This window comes from Leopardus geoffroyi, chromosome B4, assembly GCF_018350155.1.
Source record: "Leopardus geoffroyi isolate Oge1 chromosome B4, O.geoffroyi_Oge1_pat1.0, whole genome shotgun sequence".
Taxonomy (NCBI): Eukaryota; Metazoa; Chordata; class Mammalia; order Carnivora; family Felidae; genus Leopardus; species Leopardus geoffroyi.
In genome coordinates this window covers 110038007-110043366 of record NC_059341.1, presented here as the reverse complement: position 1 = coordinate 110043366, position 5360 = coordinate 110038007, and positions in this window count along the sequence as shown.

The following is a 5360-nucleotide window of genomic DNA, read 5'->3' as shown; positions in this document are numbered from 1 at the left end:
AACAAATATTGCTTTGTTTTCTTCAAGTTTTGTAACTGATTTCTAATGCATAAATTCTGACATAAACTTTCTATTGAGAACCATCCTAACCTTTGCATTTGGGTTGGTATTTGATTACATTATATACTTTTTAGAGTGTTGAAGATTTCGTCCATCACTAACTAAAGTAAATATTTTCACCTTCATAGTATTCTCCTCCTAATTAAAGAATTAATACATTGAAAAATGCAAATCCTCCTGGGAAGAAATGTGAGGTAAAATCTTACTATATAGATGGCGTTGCTGAGAGGGTGAGAGTATTGACATTGACAAATGACAGAGATCTCTGTGTCACCAAAGAGAAATGGTCCAGACGTGGGGCAGTTTGGGATCCTGAAGACAAGTTTCTCTCTACAGTGTTTTGAGGCCACAGTTTATCTACTGGTGTTCTGCAGGGCTTTTCACTTCCTGCCAAGTTAATCTTTAGCTGTCTCCATTCTTTCTGTCTTGCTTAAGCCTGAAGTAAAATTCATGTAATTCTATGCTTTCATTCATTTTGCTGTTTCTATGCAGGACTTCTTTTTTTATGAACTGATATTCTGGGTCATTTCATAGGAAGTTGATATGGCTACTTGTCAGAGTTTGGTTTTTTCCAAGTCAAATCAGACCCTTGTTATCCTTTAAAACTCTACTTAAACCACATAACTGCATTAGATAATCTTATAAACTCTTCATTTTGAATTGCTCATACCTAAAAATAATGAAGTTTTCAAAGCAGAAGTTAGGAACAATGAGAGAAGTGAAATATCTAGTATGTTAAAATATACAAGGAAAGTTAAAATATAAACAGAGTGGCCACAGGGAATGCAGTAAAAGTAAGAATTCAGAAATCCTGGCTATAGAGAAGATGATATTCAAGCCAAGTCTCATTAAATTTCAAAGGGCAGAATGAATTGAACAAGCTGGACTATTTGGGGAGCATCCAGGGAGCTGACATCAAAGCTCTCTGATGGCGTCCAAGGATGTTTAATTAATTGTTTGTATGTTAAAACAAAGTATCATGAATTTACAGGTTACACAAATGATTGCAAAGCTTTTTAAATTGGGAATAAAATAAAATAAATTGTAAGGGGCAGACCCTATATTTCATGTGTTTCAGGCATTAGATTAAGGGATTTATATGTGATTTCTTATGTAATCACCACAAAAATTATTATTCAACTTAATAATGAAAAAGTGAGTTTTATATTGGAGACTTAGAGGATATACAATCAGTATTGGTGTGAAGTATAATGTGAATTCAGTTTACTGAGAAAATTCTGAAATCGGCAGTTGTTTTAAAACTACTGTGACTTGCATTTTCCTTCTATTTGTTTGCCTAGGCCAGGTGGCCAATCAGCTGAATCCCCTCTGAAGACATAGGCCATTTCTTTAGCTGTTTTTTGATGCGTAGCATGGAACAGAGAAGTTAACATAGGTGTACAACTCATTGCAAATTCATAAAATATACAGTGTGTCTCATATCTAGATCGGGGAACATGGGAACATAGAAGTTCCTTTCGTTTCCCTTGCCAGGTATGAACCCCTCAAAGAGAAGTTTACCTTGATTTATAATACTTCAGATTACTTGCTATACAAATGGATGAACACAGCATAATTCTTTTCTGTCTGTCTTCCTACGTTTGTTATTATATTTGTGAGACTCAGCCATATATTTATGTTCTAAACTGTAGCTTGTTCTTGCCCGTTTTATGCTATTCTGGTGTGTGAATAGACTTTACACAATTTATCCATTCTATAGTTGGATTGACATTTGCTATTTAAATAGTTTGCATTTGGCATCAATTATAGTGTTGTTTTGAAAATTCATGTCTTCGGGTGAACACATGTATGCCTTTCTGTTTTATATACACTAAGAAATAGAATTGCTGGGGCACAGGGTATATTTATATTTAGCTGTGGTCCACACAGAAAATTCTCCGAGTGGTTTTACCAATATTACACTCATAATATATGACAGTTCCAATGCTGTTCATCCTCACTAACACTTGGTATCTTTTTCTTTCATTTTAACCATTCTGGTGGGTGTATACCTGTTGTAATTTTTTGCAGATATTCTATTGAGTTTTCTATTTATTTGTTTGTTTATAGAAGATTCTTTTATATATGCGTGATATATAACATATATCATGAATACTAATCACATTCAGATTTATGTAATGTGATATATTGTGTTTTTATATATTGCTGTATTTAATTTGTTTATATTTCCTTAAGAATTTTTGAATTTATATCCATGGGGGCTAGTGTTCTCTAATTTTATGTCCTTGTAAGATCCTTTGCTGGTTTTATAATCAAGGTTATACTTTCTTCATAGAAAAAATTTCCTATATTTCTAAAAACTGTAAGGGCGTAGTATATTTATGTATTTATTCATTACTTATTCATTCATTCATTCATTCATTCATTCATTCATTCTGGAGAAAGAGAGAATGTGAACAGGGAGAGGGGCAGAGGGAGAGAGAGGAGGAGGGAGAGAGAAGTTTAGGCAGGTTCCATGCTCAGCACAGAGCCCAACATGAGGCTCAATCCCATGACCCTGGAATCATGACCTGAGCTGAAATTAAGAGTTGGAAGCTCAACCGACTGAACCACCCAGGTGCCCAGGATGTAGAATTTGTAGTGGGATCTCCTTTACATTGCTGCTCTTGACAGTTTGAATATTTTCCTATTTTGTTTTGCTAAATCTTCCTAAGGGTATTTGATTTTTAATATACTCAATTAAAAATTCTGTTTCCTATTTAATTTTACTCTTTTATCAGTAATTTTATGTGTACATTTATTAGGCTTAAATATGTATTCTGAAATATAAGCTTTAAATCACTGATTTAGCCTTCCTAAGTTTCTAGTATACATAACTAGACTCTAAATTTCTTTGTAGCATATCTCTTGCTGCTTCTCACAAATTCCTACCTTTTTAATGTTTTTTTTTTTGAGAGAGCGAGAATGCACAAACACAAGTGGGGGAGGGGTGGAGAGAAAGGGGGACAGAGGATCTGAAGTTGGCTCTGTGCTGACAGCATAGAGCCTAACACATGGCTTGCACTCATGAATCACAAGATCATGTCCTAAGCCAAAGTAGGACACTTAACTGACTGAGCCACCCACGCACCCCTGCTTCTCCCAAGTTCTAATACACTGTATTTTTATTTTCTTTCACTTAAAATTCACTTAAAAGTTTCTGATTTTCAGTTTTAGTTCTTTGATACATATACTTTTAAGCCCTTGGTTTGATTTCTAATTAAATGGGGATTCTTTAGTTATCTTGTTATTGTATTCTAGTTTAATTCAATTTTGTCATAAATTGTACTCTGAATAATATAAATATATTAAAGTCTGCCAATCTAATTGTCGATTTTTAGATTTCTTCTTTTAGTTTTGTCAATTATTACTTTATGTATTTTGAAGTTATATTGCTGGTGTATACATGTAAGGTTTGTGAGGTATTTCTTTTGGATTTTTCCCTTTGTATTACGATACATAACATTTCTGTACTCATTACTTTCTCAAAGTCTAGAATCTCTTCAATTGTATTCATTTTTAAAAATGTTACTTTTTTCACAATTTGCTTTTTAAGGCAGCAACTATTGTCTTTACTAATTTTCCTAATAATTTTGTCTCCACTCTAATTTTTTTTATTATTTTATATCTGCTTTCTTGAGTTTTATCATAGTATTTGTTAGTTTATCTCATTAAATAATACAGTGGGGGTCTTTTTCATGTATTTTGTCACTTTCTAATTACTTTGCGGAAGTTTTGAAATATTAGTTTATGTTTTTCATCAGTTTTATGGGTAGATTTTCAATAATTTAAATTTTTTTCTATAGACATTATTCAACTTATTACAGTCTTTTGTCTTATAAGAAATTCTTGGGAAGTTTGCCTGTGATACTGTTCTTGCTTATTTTTATATGAAATTAATTTGTCTGAATTGTTATGAGAGAAATGGTTACAAACTGCTTTTCTGTCTTATAATGATTAAAAAGGCATGACTTTATATTCTCTGAGGTCTCCTGATTCTTTTTTCCTTTCCCTACACCTAGAATTTTTTCTTCTCTCATTTTTATTTATTTGTCTCAAATTTGAAATCAATAACTTCTAGATTTTTTTTTTTTCAGTATGGGGCTTTGTTCTGGAAAATAGCTTCAGTGGCTTGTTGTGCTTCAGCCCTGAGGTGGACAGAGTGGGCATGTGGCCTGCCATAATCCCTATGTCATGGTATCTGTACTGTTGTGTAATCCTTTTTTTTTCTAACCAATAGACGATAGCAAAAAGGATGATATGCTATTCCTTCTATCATGTTACGTTATTTAAAACCACACTTTACTATTTGTAGACTTGCTTTAGAGACTTTCTCTCTTACCTGGCTTTAAGGAAGTAAGAGATTGTTCCTAGAGGTTTACATTGCAGCAAAATTGGGGTATCCTCCAGGAGACAGCCAGCAAGAAACCAGGGTAATCAGTTTTAAATTTGCAAGGAAATTGATTTTGCCAACAACTTGAATAAGCTTAGCAGTGATTCTTCCCCAGTAGAGGTGTCAGATGGGAATGCAGACCCATCAACATTTTGATAGCAGTCTTCAGAGACCATTAAATAGAGGACCTGTGTAAGACATGTCCCCAGATTCCTGACACACAGAAACTGTGAGATAATAAACGTGTGTTATTTTAAGCTACCAAGGTCACGGTCATTTGTTATGAAGGAGTAGATATTTAATACAGTGCCTTCAGACCTTGCTTTAGAACACTTTTAGTTACTTGTGGAGATGCAAAACTCTTCAAATTTCAGCTACAATTCTCCAATAATTGGCTTTCTGCCCTCTTTAGTAAGGACCTTTGACTGTATTCTTTTGTTCTTAGCTCTGGCAGACACACTTCTCTTCCCCCTGCTGATGCAACGTTTGATTTGAAGCTATAGGCGATTTTTCTCCATTTCTTGTGTTTTGGGGTTCGTGGGGAAACATTTTCACATTTTCAGTTTTATTTTTAATTTCTTTTTTTACATTTATTCATTTTTGAGAGACAGAGGCAGAGCACAAGTGGGGGAGGGGCAGAGAGAGAGGGAGACATAGAATCCCAAGCAGGCTCCAGGCTCTGAGCTGTCAGCACTGAGCCAGACATGGGGCTCAAACTCACAGAGTGCAAGATCATGACCTGAGCCGAAGTTGGATGCTTAACCGACAGAGCCACCCAGGCGCCCCAGTCCTTTGGCATTTGGTTTTTAGTTCAAAAAATTGTGAAATCTTAGCAGTTACCTTTTGGAATACCCTCCTTCCCCCTTTTAAACTTTTAGAAACAGTTCTGTTTCTATTCTAACAGTAC